Source organism: Toxotes jaculatrix, chromosome 23 (genome assembly GCF_017976425.1).
Source record: "Toxotes jaculatrix isolate fToxJac2 chromosome 23, fToxJac2.pri, whole genome shotgun sequence".
Taxonomy (NCBI): Eukaryota; Metazoa; Chordata; class Actinopteri; family Toxotidae; genus Toxotes; species Toxotes jaculatrix.
In genome coordinates this window covers 9,393,525-9,412,768 of record NC_054416.1, presented here as the reverse complement: position 1 = coordinate 9,412,768, position 19,244 = coordinate 9,393,525, and the positions used below count along the sequence as shown (strand labels likewise).

The window sequence follows — 19,244 nt, the reverse complement described above, 5'->3', positions numbered from 1 at the left end:
TCATGACAAAACATTTTGGTCTTACAGGAGATCAAAATGCAAATCTAATCTCTCAGGGTTAACAGAGTATTCCCTCTGTTACACCACAAGCGTATGATTTATAAATCATACTTAAGGGCATGCTAAGCGAGATATTCACAGCCAGAGAGAGGGAGACAGAGAACTCTATTCCACATTCCTGGCAAAAAAACAGAGAGCAAATCTGTTCTGTGCTACTAAGGCCTGCTGGGGCAGCCCCCTCTGCCACTGCAGCAATAACAACATGTGGTTTGGCTGCACAGCACCAGTTTACAGTGGGAAGAGGAGAGGCGCTAAATTAATTTCAGATTCTGTTGTTTGAGAGTCATAAACAATGTTATAGCGAAGCATGGCATCCAGAGAGGCAGCTGGAGGGTTCACGTGTTTAGAAGACATTACATCGGTAGCTTCTCAGGGTTTTGGGAATATATCATTAGAGATATTGCAAATCAAATTTACATAGCAAACTGTGGTCACATTGAACACACTGTAGGTGCAGCAGGCACGCACGCATGCTGTGTCCTCAGGCATGGCAAGCTCGGTCCTCCTTCGCTATTTAGGACGAGAATGTAAAGGGCCTTTGTTTCAAAATTATTTCTGGTTTGTTGGCAAAATGCTAGAATGATACACAGAACAAAGGCATGTGTCATCAGGCCTCACCTGGCAGGTTTCTGTTTGTGTGCAGGTACCTTGAACATTGTGGTTTTGCGATTACATTCTTGCTCTGATAAAGTTAAGAAGGTAGGGCTTTCTGTTAAAGCTCGTTTAAGTCGGGCTGTCCTCAGAGCTCTGCTTCAGCTTTTCCCATGAGGCTCCCAAACTATAATCTCTTGAAATATTTGCACAGATGACGGCAGCACTCGGCTGTTTTGACACAGAGCGGCATGAGCAAGATCTTACAGTCACTTTTTCCATCACTTTTCAGTTCAGGAACAGGAATTCCCCCTTTCCCGCTTTTCCCTGTAACCCACTCGCACTCCTCCCACCAACCCATATAACCCTCCCAGCACTCCTTCCTCCACTTCCTCAGCCTGCTAGGATTTGTCCACTCAGGGCCACACCACAGGGGCCTTTACACCCGCCTCACAGCCAGCTCCCACAACCCTTTGCTTTCCACTCGTTCACGCGTGTTGTTTTCACTTTATCTGAGATAAAGTGAAAACAAGTTCGTTCACAGAGATCACGGGTGGGTGGGAGGGAAAACTGGGTGAGGGTAAATGCTGCAGGGGGATGAGGAGAGATAATTCCTGTTCTGCCTGGTTCAGCTCAGGAAGGCAAGCATGGCAATCAAGGCTGCACTGTTTCTGTTTAATATTTCTGGCAGGGTCGCCTCTGTGCTACGAGCAACAGACTATAGAAGAAGCAGGTTATGTTTGCATTTGACTGGGACTTGATTCTGTGAAATGCAAACATAACCCTCCCAGGCAGTCAAACCTTAACAGAAATATGACGTTACATTATGCTGTATATTTGCCTCCAAGTGCTTTTACATTGTCTGACATCTTCCAAACTCCTGAGCTAACCAGTCCTCTGTGCTCACGTAAATAAAACGTGAGCACAGAGAAGGATTTCAGTTGTTTCACATTACTATAGCTGCTCTGAATTTGGCGTGGAATCTGTACAAAGGCCATAAATACATAATCTCCTGATACTAGTCACAGAGTTGCATCATGGGAACTGGAAAGATATCAAAGGGCCACCACTGCAGCAGACTCTATAATCCCCTTCCTGGCAAGCATCTACATATATACATCTCCCCTTTCCTAAGGTTTTTTTTCTCTTAATGTGTGCCTGAATGTGCATGTAGAAAACCATGTCTCTTTGCTAACACTGACAGCACAACTGGCCTGGTGCAGTTACAGCCCTCGCAAGGTTGGCAGACCTGCAGAAACACTTCCCCATTTGCGGTGCGGGGCTTGGTCCAAGCCACTTGAACTTGGCAGGGCTTACCTGGAACAGCCTACCCGTAGGACTGCCACAGACTCTCCCCCCTCAGCCAAAGCAGGAGGCCTCACTGTAAACTACAACAGCTGAAGTCAGCCACACCTCCAGAAAACTGTCTACAACTGAATTCCAGGTATTTATCAAGGAAGAAGGAGGTGAGAAGTTTTTATCAACCTCTGCCCGTTGAGCTGGTTGAACTGCTTTTTCTCAGCGAGCATTTTTAATTAAATTATATCAGTGTCAAGTGTAAGCACTTAAGCAAAAACTCTAAATATGATCTGCAGTGTAAAGAATCATGACTGTAGAAGAACTTGTTTGTGACTGGAAAAAAGTTAATCAAATGTTACAGGACAGTACATACAGTACTGAGAGTACAGCACCATTAACAAAGGACAGAATTGTGCTTACAAGGTGACTTTTTTTTATCAATTGAGAGAGAATTACACAGATCATATGACACCATATGGAATTCTTTTTACACATAATGTATTTCCTTTGCAGGCGCTGTGAAAGGCGAGGCCTACAGGGAGTCCTCTTTAGGAGGAGGGGAGGAAAAAAAAGCTGTATGTATGGTGAGGAGGGAGGGGGGTGGGGGGTCGAGGGGTTTAGTGGGGCGGTCCAAGCACGCTCAGCGAAAATATGCCTCATGCACTCGTTGAACTTGGGGCCTGCGCGGGCTTCTCTCAAGGTTACAGGAGAGGCCTGTGCGGAGAGGAGCAGGAGAAAGAAACCATGCAGCAGCAGTCCACACGCAACAAGGTTTCCACTGGACTCTGCTTCTTTTTTTTTTTTTTTGCTGCTTTCACTTTGGCAAATGCTTTATTTTCAGTTTCCCGTGAATGCTAATAAGTGTAATAATTAAAAACTTGTGCCATAACATTTCATACATCTAGTTAATAGCATCTAAACCACACACTTAGTCGCTGACGGTCACTAAGTCTTACTGCGAGTGTCTGTTGCTCAGATAACAGAAGCAGCAAGCGATCGCCCTTTGACACCAGGTTTCCTTCCCTCCTCAGAGCCTGCCGGGACCCAGGCCACGTATCCGCTGCCGCACCCCTGAGCCCTCGACCACACAAAGGTAGGAAGCGGCCGCCAGAGCAGGGCGCATTGTGACGAGGCCACTAAATCACCTCTCGTTTTATCCACCGCCATTTACGCACGTTTCACCAGAGGAAACCATAAAGACAACAAGGCCTAGTAAAGAGTCTTGCTGGAGAGAAGGAAGCACAGGCTATTAGCTAATTGAATGATATGGATAGTTATGATATACAAGCTTTTGATGTGACACACCTACACAAAAAGAAAATTATACACTCACAACACCTGTAAAATGCAATCCAATGTAATCGTGTACAATAGCACTGCAATAAATACATCTTACCCAGCAAACAATAACGTTTCACTGTTGAAACTGTGCCAGAGAGATGCTGATTCATCCATATAACTGTTGAGTTCATAATGTTTAGTGATGCACAGCATTGCATTATGTCCTACAGTGTATTGCATGCTGGGAGACAAAACAAACCATTAAGAACATCTTGCAACTTTCTTTAATCCCCATGATCCAATTTTAACACTAACAATAAACAGTACAACCCCAAAAACATAAAACCTCCAACTCCGTCACACAGAACAGTAATTCATGGCTGAATTGTATAAGATTATACAGGCTTATATACAATGTGACCACCCTCTTTATGATATGATGATTTCACCACTGTAAATCACTGCAATGCACAGTAATCTCATATGTGATGGTATTGAGCATTTAGGACTATAAAATCAACATGTCAGGAAAGGGGTCAAAGGGCAATAGGTAGTAAATGCTCAGCTGAATGAATTGGTCACTTTGCCTTTCCCCAAGAATTAGCAGGCCATTAGCACCTCGTAAAAAGGCCACTTCTCTGTTTTACAACAGATTAGGCCTGCTTTCATACAAACAGCCAAGCAAAGAGATTCAATGCTATCACATAGCACAGAGTATGGAAAACAGGGTTGTGGCATATGGAAAAGAAAAAAGCCACAGTGGAATTATGTCTAAATAGCCTGCTTCAGTGCACAGATATTACTTTGATATAAGCTTATTAAAGGAACCAAAAACATTTCTTCACAGTCAATCCCAGCTAATTTTCCACAAAAAAAAAAAGGAAAAAGAAAAAACAAATTAGCATAAGATGAAGTGGGTCATTCTCATGTCTTGATTAAAGTAGGCCTCAGCTTTGCCCAAGTGGCCGAGCAGCAGACTGCAAGTTCAGCTCTGCGCACTGAAAGGCCTTATCGAGCCGCTTTCGTAAACAAGGGGAGGAGGGGAAAAAAATAGCCCCGTCAAACATAATAAAGAGAGCTTCAAAGCAGCTATAGAAGAGAATCAGTCGGAGCATTAGAAGCCACTTGGGGTTGTCAACGTGATGGCTTAGATGTCACTGGAGAACATCTTCATGGACGTGAAGCGGGCAAACAAATTAAGAGGGATGAGCTCACACTTGGTGGATTAGTTTTAGATTTATGGAGGCAACTTGGAGCCAGTGCAGAGCAAAGAGAAAACAAGTACGTCAAAGCTTAGAAGACGTCCACATAGTTAACAGTGACTAAAGCACCTTTGCATATTTGTTAATAAATTACTGAGGTTTAAGCATTTAGGCCTGTGTAAGACTCATTATAGAGTTATTTGACTGCGGAGTTGTTTCAACAAAGAGAATCTGAGCTACATTACAAACTGGCTCGACTAGACAGATCACTTCTCATTAATGTAGACTGTAACCTCTTTTCACTTATTTAAACTGAACAACTGTAGTACAGTCTGTTCGGTAAACACAACTGTTGGAGTATGACAGCATGTGTGTGTATGTGTCCTTGTAGCATGTTTTGTATGCTGACAGTGGCCCTGCCACAAGCACTCGTGTTCATCTGCACTTCATAAAACAAGGGTGTGGTGCAGGTGTTATGTGGAGGAGCCCACAGATAAGACTTGAAATGTTCAGGCTCAGGCCGTGGAATGCGTTTAAGCCATTGAGGAGCACTTTTTAAATGTTTAAACAGACTTGTTGAAGGTGCAAATTCATCATCTCAGAGAAAAGATGGGAACAACCCTGAACACATTTCAGTGCCTTGATGATTTAAGCAGTTGAATTTCATTCTTGGCTGCAGGGACTAATACAGCACCAGGTCCTGAGCAGCCCAAGACACTCAGCAACCCAAATGTGCGACGCTGGGAAATGCACATGCAAGGGTATTTTTAGGCCAGTGCAATTTCCCTGTGACATATTTACTGCAAAGGACCTCAAGAGTGATAACATGCACAAACCGCAGCATGCTGGGGAGAGTGACAGCAATACTTGGAGCCAAGGGAGAGACAGGCCAATTAATGCCAAGAAGTCCTCCGAGTACAGCCCTCTATATAATCCCACAACCTACTTTATGGGGAACGCTCCCCTATTTCGCTGATGTGTGGATCATTAATCACATTTCATATCAAACGCCTATCCCTTGCCACAAATATTCCTTTCCCAAAACTCAGAGCTATGTATGTCAGATATTCCTCCTCACCAGAGCAAGCCACTCAAACTTTCCATGACCAATTTCAGAGAGAGGAGCTGGTTAAAGTGCGTTTATTTTTGAAAAAACACCAATACTTTTTAGCTGAAGTAGCTCCATGCTAGTATTTCTGGGCTGCAATATGAAAAGACTGAAAATACACTTATGAAAGGAGTTTGCCAACTTCATTAGAGGAGGAAAAAAAAAAGTATGATGGTTTTAACATCAATTTAACCAATTCCACTTAAAGCCAAGCTCTCAAAATTCTCGCTCAGCCCGCAGAACTGGCACTTGAGACATGAAAGGGCAGCTGCGACGTTTGGTTTACATTATATCTTAGTGGTTTCCACATTGTGACCAGGGGATAAGCATCAGGAGAGGTTTATCTCTGTCACAGTGCTCTATGGAATATGTAAACACTATGTGTAATCAGCGCTGCAGTGAAATGGAGTGCAGGGGGGGGGGTGTGGGAAAGTGAAGTGCTTTAGGAATAAGCCGCCATCTTACTCCTTGAGCTCAAGGAAAGATAAGACATTGGAAGCAAAGCTGCAGAAGCTCTAACACTATGTGTTGGGTTTTTGCAGTATACAGGGTGTTTTTTTTTCACTTAGACCAAAAGACTGTGTATGAATTCACAGATTTTTTTTTAAATGTACAAAATCAGCAAGTCTGAATCAAGTAATACTGTTAGTAACTTAGGCATTAACTTTCACTCTGCTTCATTCTCATCTGTCCTCGTCTCCTCTGTCTCCTGGCTTAACTCTGTCAGCGTGTCTTTGTCCCCGTCACCCACCCTGTGAGGCAGCGCCGCTCCTTTTGGTAGGAGACGGGTACTCGTTTTTAGACGAAGAGCCTCTCTCTCTCGTCTAGAGCCCAAGTTTTAATATGGTGTCCAATCAAAAGTGATTAAGCATCGCAGGGCACAAACAATGCTGGCCCTTAAATCTCTGTGAACCCTCTTTCACTGGGGCGAATGAAAGAGCACTCTGTCTGCAGCAGCAGATGACAGCCGCGCGCTTGAAGATAAGTCTTCTCCATGAGCCCTTATCCTACGAACACCCGCCGTCTGACCAAATAAAGAAATAAATAAAAAGATTACAAAACGACCAAATACAACAGAACTGGATCCCACCTTAAAGGCATCAATGGGGAAGTGAAGGGTGTATTTTGCCAGTAAACGTTCCCTTTTACAGCAAAGTGCCTTGAGATGATACGTTAACCCAGTGGCACCAAACAGGCCAAGTTGTGTGTGTGAGCCACCAATGGATAACTCAGCTGAAAGGAATTCAATTGAGAATAGAAAACAAACAGAGTCAAACATACATGTGAATACAAAGACAGTGCAGTGAACAAAAGCCTGTTAACATACAAGCATGAGCACGACCTCCAACAGTACACCACTAATAAAAACAACAACCTACTGCCTGAAGTACGGTATATTTCACGGAAAAAAGAAATTATTTCAAAAAAGTTAACTTGGCAAAATTTCCCGCAAATCATCGTGTCTCGTACATAAATTACCAACAATCACAATGCATGATGTGTGCCGCATGTAACACAAAACCCTGAACTAATGCATTAGATGCAAGTGGTTCCTTCAAGACATACGGCAGCATGAAGCTTTAAGAAAAGCTGGGTACTGGGGGCAGCTGACCAACGCCAGGAGGATACTGTTCGTACTGTGCCTTTTTAAAACGCCAAGAGCAAGAGTAGTGTTGCAGCGTACAATGGCGCGGCAGCTAGACAAATGTTTCATCATTAATATAATATGAACATGAGACAGAGTTGCTTAAATACATGTTTTCATCTCATGTAATGCAATCTTACATCTGGTAAGCTTCCATTTGTAGCTGGACTGACTGGGGAAAAATATCGGTTGCATATAGTCAGGACAGGGTTTAGCAAAATAAATCTTCAGTGATGAAAATAATTCAAATGAGATGTTTATTTTTCATAAAATATAACACATCATTTAAAAAAGTTTTGCCTCCAAATTGGTAAAACGTTAAAGCACCCAAATGGCAGTACTACCTGGGATCTATTAGCCCATACGAGACATTCAATAATCACATACACATGCAGACACATTTACAAACTTGAAACAGAGAGGAGCAGACAAGCGTCATCACTCAGAGGTCACGAGAGGGAGGAGCTGGCGCTATGACAACAAGACATCACCCGTCTGCAGCCTGCCGCCGTCAACAAGTCAGCATGAGCACTACCATCTGACTGGGCTTTCCTAACACTGCCCCCATGCAGTCAGCCAAAACTAGCTATTGCTGCTGTTACTGGCTCCTGCTTTCAATTTCACTAGAATGGGCCAAGTAATGGCTTCAGCATTTTGTGGTCTGCCGACACATATGGTCCATGTAGCGATCTGGTCTTGCACCCCTCTCCCAACCATCCTCCACCCCCCGTTCCATCGATGGCTTTGGGACATGCAGGGAGATGTGGGCAGAGGGAGACAGACACACAGCCCCAGGGGCTGGCCACAGTTGTGGGGAGGCATGTAAGGGCCATGTCATGACTGCCATGAGAATTGAGCTCCATCGGCTGCAATCAATGTTTTGCCACAGAGTGTGGAATCAACTCAAATAGTACTTGTTCATTCGTACCAGCAAGGTTCAGGTCTTTTGGTAATAAAATGTGTAGGAGGTGCTGGGAAAAAAAACTCCTGTTATCTACACAAAGGCCCCTGGTTACACAAGTCTAACACTTTAATTGAATCTGATATCTATGGACTACACTTTACTCAGACTGCTTATTCCCATCCCCTGGTTGGGTGCAGGGTGAAAAGGCTTAAGCATCTTTCCCAAGAATACTTTAACAGGGATGATCACATGAAGAATCAACCCCAGACCTTCAACCAAATGGAAAGACACTCACTAACAATTAGGCTAGCCTTCCATTAACCCTAACAGCCCCCAAGAAATAATGTTTACAGTAGGGAAAAAAACTTTTTCAACTACTCATAGGGACAACCAGATTAACCTTGTCTTTATCACTTACGTCACCACTAATACCATTGCTGGTAGTTAGGCTATCTGGCTGCATGACCTAGATTAAAGGTTATTTGCTCAAGACACAGAGGCAGCTCCTTCGGCTCGCCCTTGTTGGGTTTCCTTATCTGGTTTTGTCTGGACAAATCTTGGACACAAAGCGCCCATTTTGTGCTCCTCTCTGGAGATCCTGTTACAGTGTTCCAGACACGACGCGGTCCACCAGCGGTGCCTCTGGGAGCACAGCGTTTGGCGGGGTGGCGCGATTAGCTGCTTCCTCAACTTCAAGCATATGATACATGTGCACTCCTCTTACGTCTGCGAGCGTGCTTTTGTGCCATTACGGGGTAAAATGATCAGTAACAGGGTCAGATGATGTCATACTGTGAGAATTCAAATACAGCAAACTTTCAATCCCTGTTACCTACCAAAGAAAATATACAAGTGGATCCAACAGTGCTTCAGAATTCCCCAAAGTCCATGTTATGATTGCTGTGATAATTACAATATTGCTCAAGCACCTTCAGTCTGTTACTATTTGAGATATACCAGGTAATTTTCATGTCAATTTCCTGGACAGTTGGAAATGGGATCTAAAACATGCTATAGAAATAATCCCGCATCAAAACATGACATACATGATCGGTGGACTTAACAGTACAATAACCCCTTGTGGCTATTAAGAAAAATATTATCAAGTTTTTGTTTGTCAGTGGTGCTGACGGAAATAACTAAGCCTCTCCACCCAGCAACACACATGCACGGTGAGAAGGACAAAGTACAACTGAGAGAGTGAGCGAGAGAGCGAGAGAGAAAAGAGTAGTGTTCGCTGACCTCATTCTGACAACAAGCCCGGGAAGAGCCTTTCCCTGGAACCATTTCGCAATACCAGTGTTGTTTATACAGGTGGTGGGTGAGTCGAGCAAGATATGCAGAGAGCATGCATTTTGCAACACCTCATTATGAATACTAAACACATGCAGCATGTCAAATCACACAGGCACACACATACACAAGCACTTTGTCCCTGGCCCAAAGTGTGGCTCGATGTTCATTTTAGTTGTGACATTTGCCGGGGAATGCGTCATTTTGTAGGCTGCGGCCAATTCATCGCTCTCTGTTTGAATTTCAAAGTCAAGTTCCTTTACGCGATCCAAGAGCTGTCAAACACTACTATCCTCGGGTATCGTCCAGTGAGTGCTCGCCTCCTGGAACGGAGGCCTCTGGTTGGCTCGTATCTTTGGCTGCGTGGCCGTCTCCTGCAACAACATCCACTTGGCCAGAGTTCAGGCCCGTGGAAGGCTACAATAGCCCAAAGGTGGCTGCCCAGACCATTGTTTATGCAACAGCACACTACTGCCAGGTTAAAGGGAATAGAGCAAGACAGTGGATAAATATGGAGGACCACTGCCTGAAACATGAGTTATGCTTTCTGTTAATCATCCAAACAGAAAAGAATATTTTTTTTCTTGCATAAGAGATTTTTTTAAAGATTGTTTTTGTCATCACATTTAAAGTACTGTAATTCTCAGTGAAATGCTGCTGATTACAGTTTAATTGGACATGTTGCTATGTAAGAATAATACTATCAATAAATATTATAATTTAGGTAATGACCTATGATTCAGATTGTGTTTGTTTTGCGAAAAAAGTGGCACAATTGTGCAGTGAGACAAAATGGAAATTTGGCACTTTAACCAAAGCCATTTATCGTTAATGAAGTGTTTCCCAAACTAAATAAATTTTACACTATTATTTTTGTAACTGTTGAATCTTGAATGCGAATCCATGCATAAGCTAATGTAGCGCCTGTCTTATTTTCCCAAACCAGCGAGGTTGAAGCGAGTCCATTATATCTTAGAAAGAGAAGTTAAAAAAAAAAAAGGATCCACACAACAGCTGTTTGGTAAACATACCAAAGTAATTGTTCCAAATGCCTTACTTTAACACAGATTAAATGCAATTAGAGGCTGTTTATCTAACCACAACAAGTCTCTCTGCCAAACGAAAAAACCTCTGTCATTGTTTCTAGCAGTTCAGCTCAGAGGGATTACAGCTGGGAATAGGACAACTTTTTTTTCCAAACGTAGCTTCCTTATGTACAGGAAGGAACTTTTACACACAAACAAAGCGTATGCTCTTTGCATAGGAAGACTATAGGGGTGGAAAAAAACAGTTGGTTGGCTAAGGCAAGGGTCTTCTGAGGTGAATATGAGGAATTTAGGTCAGTGCAGCCGAGACGTTTAACCAGCTCAAGCCGCTGCAGCCTGGGTGGAAATAGCATGGGAGGCCAGGGAGAGGGAAACCAGTGCGTCACAGCTCCCGGCCCGATTCCAGACTCCCCCCGATGCAAACAAGAGCCATAACTTCCCTAATGTTCCCAGATCATGTACGCCTCGCACATGTTCCGCCAATAGGGAGCGCTTCCTCCTCACCTTTGACCTCAAAGTGGGTGTGCCTACCTTTGACTGTGCATGAAGTTCAGAAAATGTAGGCATGGTGCTTGTGTGGCGGAACGAATAGAATCAGTCTGTGAGGTTTAAATGTTCAATTGTGAAAAATCTATAATCCAAGTATAGACAAACTCTCACTGCAACATTCCTAAAATCTGGAAAAATCCTTTTTAAGACCTAACAAATCTCTTAATATCTTTAATATTTGCCAAATCTTGATAATCTGACACACTCTTGCTTTCATTTTCAGTTGTCCTGTCACACGCAATTGCGCTGTGATTCAGAAGCCCAACACCACACACACTCACACACACACACACACATTGTAAACAGTCTTTATTGAGACGTGAGTGCTTGTATAAACATAGACAAGCCCTATTGAGGGTCCAGGGCTGGGTCGAACAATAAGAGGGGGAAAGTTGCTGGACGTTCCTCACAGACGGTGTGTACAAAATCCAATTATCAGAGCCACGGCATTAACATTCCAGCAGTCTGGCAGGTGACGGCTCCGTCTTTTCAGCCCCCCCTCCACCCGCCCACCCCCTTCCACCGCCAGCATGGGATAGAGTCGCCCGGCAGCACCTCGACAATACACACACACATGCAGCCCTCTTCAGCCCTCCCCCTCCCTTCTAAGATCCCCCAAGTATTGAGACATATATAGAGGGAAGAAGGCAGTTGGGGGAGTGGGGGTCCACCAGCGACACTGGTCTTTTCTTCAGGAGATCAGCGCGACCAGCCTAGCAGGCAGTATCAGTCAATGGGGCATTCTTCTCCTCTCTGTCTCTGGGTGAGAACACGTTGATCACTGATAACATTGCTTTGATTGCTATAATGGGGAAAACACTTTTTGTTTTGAGCGTTTGCCTCCAAACAGTGTGTGCTTTGTCAGCCCTGGGTGATGTTCATGGCATACAAGATGCAGATTAAAAAAAAGGTTTAACGGTAAAACAAAAACAATGTTGTTGTTCTGGGCTACAGGGCAAGTTGATAATGGATTAAAATAAATTCTGCGCCTACAGGGTCCTCGGTGACAAAAAGCAATTGAACTGACCCAGACACCAGAACAGTGCACACCCTGCCTCCACTTAAAAACTTAAAATGCTAAAATTACTTTTAAAATGCAGACTTTTTAGTCTGTGTTGCCTAATTATACCCTCTAACCCCTTTAATTAGCCTATGCACCTTATTCCAGCATTAAACCCTCCAGTACCATGCAGCTCAGGCCATTATGCCTCATTAACAGCTGTTCTTTTCTTTGCTTTACATACATATATACAGTGTATACTGTATAGTCCTTATCACTATGGGATGTGGTGTACGTGATAGGGTGCATGTGATATGCAGCGCCTCTGCCTGGTGTCCTGCCCTACACCCATGTCAGATCCTATATATATATATATATATATATATATATGTACATCTGGCCACCATGCTGCTCTTTCCATCATGTCATCCTGTCTACAAACTGTAAGAGATACATACAGCGCAGTACATTATGGTACACTAGGACTGGAACAAATTCTTATTTCCATTATGGATTTATTATTTTTTGACTGATTGTTTTCTCAGGCAAAAAAAAACCCAAACTTACACAATTTATAAAGATATAAAAACAGAAAAAATAAGCAAATATTTTTATCTCAAAGCTGAAAAATGCCACAATTTGTGATGTTTAAATTTTTACTTGATAAACTGCTTTGACGATTAATCAATTATCGAAACAGAAACAGCTTTCAGTCGACCGACTGATTGATTCATCAGCTAATCGCATCAGCACTACAGCACAAAACATGATCCCTGCAGATTCCTGAAGACCTGTCACCAAACACCCAGAGCGGGGATTAAGTTAAGGGTTGAAAGTGTGTTCATTCCCAGGTGCAATGTGAGTGTGTGTGTGTGTCTGTGAGTGTGAGTGTACATCAGTTAAAGAGAGATGTAGTAGTCCATCTCAACAATCATTATGTCAATTTCTGTGTATCTGAGGGACTAAAATGGTTTTATGTTACATGGGATCTGTAAACAATATTTAACACCCTGTGAAATTAGACCTTGGTGTTTTTATTACCTTTCTTTAATAAAGTGAGCAGGTTTTAAGAAACAGCTCTTGACATTTTTCAGTTTTTACTCCACTTTTAGTTTCACCTGCCCTCTATTCATAGCTGGCAGTAACTAAGAACTCTGCTTTGTCCCCCAACAAAACTTTTTTTGCTTCTATTTCTCCCCGTCTTTGTGTTTCGCTGTCCTCCTCTGCGGTGAGATGTGAGTCAAGTGTCTTGTGGCTTTCTCCACCCTCACCAGAAGGCCTGCGCGCAGTTAATTATTCTTGGATGGCGGATGAAAAAACTGAGTTCTTTCTTTTTTTTTTCATTAGCTCAGCAGCAGTTTCCCATTCATAATAGTTGGCACTGGTTTCGCACTGCCTGCCAGAGATCACACCCCAGCCATTTTCATTTTCCTTCATCCATTTGTTTCATTCATGTCATAGATTTGGCAGGGGCCCGCACCGTTTTCCTGATGGCCATCGACCCTTCAACACCCTTCTTTTGAGTCTCAAACTCCTGTTTGTGGCTTTGTTTCGCATCAGAGTGAAGAATATGTGGAAACAACAATTCACACTGGTTTGCATCCAAGTGACGTCTCGAAAATTACAGTACTTCAGTTTTGGAATTATCGATTGTAATCCAAAACTGAACTTTAGCAGGGCCACGTAAAGCACTGCTGACGTACTCTTGGACAGAGAGAAGGGCTTCACACATTGAAAACCTTTCCTGGGAAAGTGGATGGATAATGTTTGTGTATCTGAGCAGCAGTGGTTGGATAAATCCTAAAGTTAAAAAGAACCATTAAGTAAAGTGTGTGGGCTAACATTCCCCTGCCTTCCTATAGTATATTATCCTATAAGATTGTGGAGGAAGTGAATGCACTGTGTAAAGCACTCTCCCCCACACTTGAATGCACTGTGTAAGTGCATTACACAGTGCATTCAGCTATCTGAGGGCCCAAGAAACAGCAGTTTATCATCATACAACTACTGGAAATATGCACACGGACAAGAAGGGTAGCACACACACACATTCAAACACACTGCTCCCACCCACCCGTTCAGCAACCACTTTGCTAAATCTATAAGCTGCAGCTGCGTGCATGAATTTTAATGCATTCACACAAGCTGAATACATGTGAGTTCATATGTACATGTGATCATCTGAGTCACAGGCTCTCAGGGCCTGCAACCTAATGCCAGCGACCTCCAAGGTGACAAATAAAACCCAGGCTCTTCAGCGTCAGAAACCACGATTCCCAACATGGAAACAAGCAAGGTGGCTACCGTGCCTCAAACCCAAGCAGGCCTTGCAGTGCTCACCAGCTCCCATCTGAATGGAGTTAGAGGTTGGCTAGCAGGAGTGCAGAAGAGAAGAGTCTCCTGGGGCAGTTGGCTCGGCGAGTGGGACCAGAGGATGGCTGCACCATGGATTAGGGCCCCACAGTGGTCCATTGTTAATTGGGCGCCATGTGTGAAAGCTACAGAGAGATTAGTTTGTACAGCTGCTGCCATTTGTCATAACTGCCCTTAACAAGACACACATGGCAACCCAAGTTACAGCCAGAGGTTTTACAGAAAAAGGGAGAAAAAATGTCTCACGAGCGTCTAATAGTTTGTGAAACAGACCTGCATAAGCAGATAAAGATGTTCCTGGGAAACACCAAGCAGACTCAGCTGGGATCCCATAAGAGATGATGAGCTTGAGCATTACTCATTTAGCCATCTGTAGGTCAGCTAGGGTCATTATCATAACTGCTTAAAAAGCTATGTTAAGCCAACAGAAATCCCAGACCACAGGTTGCAAACAACTTTGTGAAAACAACGGGGGAAGATCAGCTATTACATCATGGTCCTATTGGACATAGCTCAAATTAGACAGTGTCTGTGTTTTATTAGACAGGCAACGGTGGGACACTACAGAGGTGACAAGAGGGCTAGTGACTGCTAGAGCCTGATGACCTCTTGTTGGCCAAACTTCTTCTGCAATGTAGGCTCCACCACGAGGTTTAAGAGAGGGATGGTGGAGTAGAGTTATTTTTTGGTAAGAATCCGCAGTGTAATTGAGGGTTGTAGGTCTGCGCACATGTTGGAGGCCTAATTACAATCTTGACTTGGTAAATCCGGAACAAGCTTTAAAAGCACTCTCACTTTCAGTTTTTGCCCAACAGACGATAAAGCACTGTTGTTAGTGAGGAGTTGCGGTTCAAAGAATCTAAATGTAGTCTTCTGAGCTTAAGTGCAGGTGAGCAATAATCTGATATATTTATGTGTGTGTGTGCAGTAAATGAGCGCTTGGTTTTCCGCATGCACATGTATATGGGCGTATGAGTGTAAACAGGTGTCCCCTTGTGTGCATTTTTGTGTTTGCATATAAAATTTTGGACGGGGGTTTTCTAAAAGTCAGTGCAGATAAACTACCAGCTGCAGCGCTGTGCCAGAGGACAGAGTGGGCCAATTTCAGAAGAATTCAAGCTATCTGGAGCCAGATCATATAGGCTTTCAGAAGACACTGTGGTAACAAGCTCTGTTCTTTCCAAGCAAAAAATAACGGGCTTCATTAACCATCCTGTTGGTGCTACAGCAGGCTTTAATCACAGCGTCCAGACAGAACTGGACTAGCTTGTTCCAAACACAAGTAGCTGCACAGTGGCCAAACAGTTTCATCATTACTAGACCCCTAGACTGCAGTGTTTCCCGCTAGTTAATCATTCAAGTATGTAGATTCACTTCTAATGAAATTTTGAAAAGGGAAATGATGGTTACAGTCTGTTAGATTCTATATTTTAGCTTTGTCAGAAAGTCTAAAATCTTCCTTTCGACTAGTTTTCAGTGGCTGAGTTTTGTTTTGCAATTTCTGATTTCAGTTGCTGGTTGTGCATGTTGTATTTATGCCATGGTTAAATTCAGTTCTCAAATATTTATGTGGGAATCTTAAAAAGAACAAGCTTTGGGAAAGGTGCATTTCCAAGTTTTCCCTTTTATTCACTGTTTTCAGTTTGCTGTTTTAACGCCTTGAAGTAAAGAGGCAGTGTGGAAACCAGATCTATCTGTCACAATGGAGGAAGCACTTCTGTAGAAAATATACAACATCTGCTGGTTTGGTGGTCCTGAGATTTTCATGCTGTTCCAATCAACAAGGTGTCCATATTTCCTCTCCTCCTGCCATTCCCTCTATATGGCTCACTTTAATCACATACAGCCCCAGTGCTCAATGATGCTGCCTTTCATAAAAGACAGCATGTTTATGTAAGTCCTAAAAATGTAAATGACTTATTTTCTTACTCTACTTGCCTTTTCAACAGTTCTATAACTTTTCTTACTGTATGAGTCAATAAAAGCATACAACCACACAGGGGGTTGTATTGTTTATTACACTGAATATACGGCGTCTTCTGCTGATTGAGGGTTGGTTTCTAAATTTGGGAGCTTTTTGAGAAGTGAACCTGACATATGTGAGGGAGGAGTGGAAACTCTTTGGCTAGCTTTGACAACTCAATGGGGCGCTGATGAATCCGTCCCAAGCAGGCCATTCCCAAGCCCCAGACACCATATCCCCACTTTGACCCGCTGCACTGACATTAGAAAGAAATCCTCTAGGGATTCACCCCCCCCCCCCCCCCCCTCCACCCAAAACAGCAACGTGCCCACCCAAAAGTACATTTTGCACAGGGCTGCGTTGGCAGGCCTTTCTTTTTCTGTCTCGCTCAAGTCTTGTCGAGCCGTCACAGTGATGGGACGTACTGTATCGCCAGACAAAAGAATAGACAACCATCACTCTGGGCCACTGATCGGCCCTGTCTGGACTGAAAAGACTTTGATGGGGCAAAGCAGGGTGGGGGGTGCTGCACAGAGAAGTTAGTGTCTCCTGGGCAACCACTCTGATTGTCTGTCCCTGCCCAAAGTTCCCCATCACACCCCACCTACTACCCCTTCTCATTTTTTTCTTCCCTTCATTGGTTCTTAACAAGCCTCCTTCCTGGGTAAAGGGGACTGGCTTTTAAATGAAAGTCTCAGTCTGGTACTTGAGGGTGCTTTTCTCCTGGCTGACTTGAAAAAAAATGCAAGGTCAAAAAAGATCTTCACATGAATTCTCCATCTAAGACTTGTGTTTCTCCTGTCTGAACCTTTTTATTCTTCTTTCCACTACAGACCCTACTGTCTAACATGACCAGTCTAGCCGGCAGATGGGACAACTTTAAGGTTTTCTTGTAGTTATGCCAGTACGGTGGCAAAGAAGAGAGGGCAGCAATTGGATGGAGAAACTCAGGCAGCAGGGAGAGACTGCTTTGTACCGCAGGACAGTGAGGTACAGTGTAGTGCCTGGGATGGGGGGTGAATGTACCCATTTGTCTTCATTTGGGAGGACCGGCAGACAGGGTGGGGGTGGGGAATCTATCCGGGAGGAGTGGGAGGTGCCGGTCCTCCAGTCAAGTGGCCTCGGGGGGATTTGAAATGCATTTGGGGTCCTCCCCAAAAGCCTGGGAAAGTGTGGTGAAGCTGAGATCTTAACCATAGACTAATGACACAAACTGCAGTCCTTAACCAAGTGTAGTCACAAACGCAAAACTCAGTCTCCTGCTGAAATACACAAGAAAAGCCTTTTCAACACAATGCCTGTGCCTGAGAGTGCCAGAGAAAGGCCTTGTCTCGTTTTTTGATGGATGCAACAGTGCAAACTGTGACACAAGCAAATTAAACACAGTGTAGCGGAGCAAAAGAGAGAGTTGTAAATTTTGTTGAGAAAGAAGGCATCCACATTTCTCAGTGGCCTCTGCTCCGAGTTGCCTTGTTTCCATGGAGATTTATGTACACATGGCACACAAAAGAGGGCTAAGGAGGTAACACGGCCTGTTTAAGCCTTGAGGTATTTGCTTGAGCAAAACCCCGCTGCTAATAACACAAGCTTCATACTGAGCCAGGCAACCTGGCTGCACTGCACCCAGGTTAGTGTTTGAGAAAGAGCAGGAGGGAGAAGCAGGCAGAGGGAAGTCAGATGGAGATCACAAACAACCAAAGATCCTGGAGAGGGAGTGAAGACATTTAGACCGAAAGAAAGTAAGCAAGAAAGGGAAGCAAGAAAGAAAGCGGAAACAAAAGAAGTAAAGCAAGAAAGCAAGCAAGAAGTAAGCAAGAAAGAAAGAGCACTGCAAAACATAAATAGCTCCCGGGTTAAGAGAAAAAGGATCAGGAAGACATTTAGTGGGAAGCGGAAATCAATAAGGCAAGCGGTGAAGCTGGGAGGGAGTTCTAAGTGGATTAGATTGAGAGAATGTGTTCGATAGGTTATGGCTCTTAGAGAGAGGTAGCCAGACACCGCAGGCTCTATTGCATACTAATAAGGGAGCTAGAATGGAAGCTAAGCACAGGGTTGTGCAGTTCACTCTGAAGAGTTTTTCTATATGGCTCTGGAGTCACTGGTTAAGGTTTCTGTTTTTTTCCCAGGATTTGTATTTTACAGTCTTGCTGGTTTGGTTCTGAATGTACATTGTTAAAATTCATGTCCAGGAATAAAATTCCACCCAACTTAGAACCATATCTGAGACTTTTTCCAAAATCATCTCACTAGACAAACTTAAAATTAAAGAGAGCTGAATAACCTGACTTAACCCAAAAAAAAAAAAAAAACAGAAGGCAAACAGTAGTGCCCTTAATGCTGTCTGCTTACAACAAGTTTTGTTTCACACTTCTGGCACAAACCCAGCCACCGTTTCTCTGGCCAAGCGCCTGGGCCTGGGACAGCTGTCATGGTCAGAGTCGCGAGCTTGAGGGAAAGCCAGGGAGAAAAGAAAAGAGACCGGGAGAGAGAAGGAGTGAGAGAGTCATTTGGCTGGGATGTGTGCCGCAGGGGTGATTCCTGATGGCAGAGGAGGATAAGGGGATACAGGGAGGGAGGAATAGATGTTGTGCTTAGTCACAGACCTCCACTGTGACCCAGAAGGTCAGGCCTCCGCACTGGCCGCCTGACCAAAGCCTCTGAGGCAGCCGGGCGGAAAACAAGATGCAAAAAGCTACCCCTCGCAGCGTGGTAAGCAGGCAATGGCCAGTCTTGAAGATAGCGGCCAGCCAGACTACCAAGCCTGAGAGATTGGGGGGGGAGTGAGGAGTAGTGGGGAGGGAGTCACTGGTGCCCACTCCCCCTCACTTAGGCCAGTGAACCAAGGGACCACCAGCCAGACCAGGAGTGGCGGGGGAAAAACAGTTGCCAAGAGACCGCTGGTGATACTGCGACCGCCGCGGTTTGACCCC

At 44.0% G+C, this 19,244-nt stretch overlaps 1 protein-coding gene across 8 annotated transcripts in view; it reads right to left on the bottom strand.

The window, feature by feature from the left end:
• LOC121176846 (nuclear factor 1 B-type-like) overlaps window positions 1–19,244 on the bottom strand; it is a 70,911-nt gene that overhangs the window by 38,201 nt on the left and 13,466 nt on the right. The gene's annotated exons all lie outside the window — the stretch shown is intronic.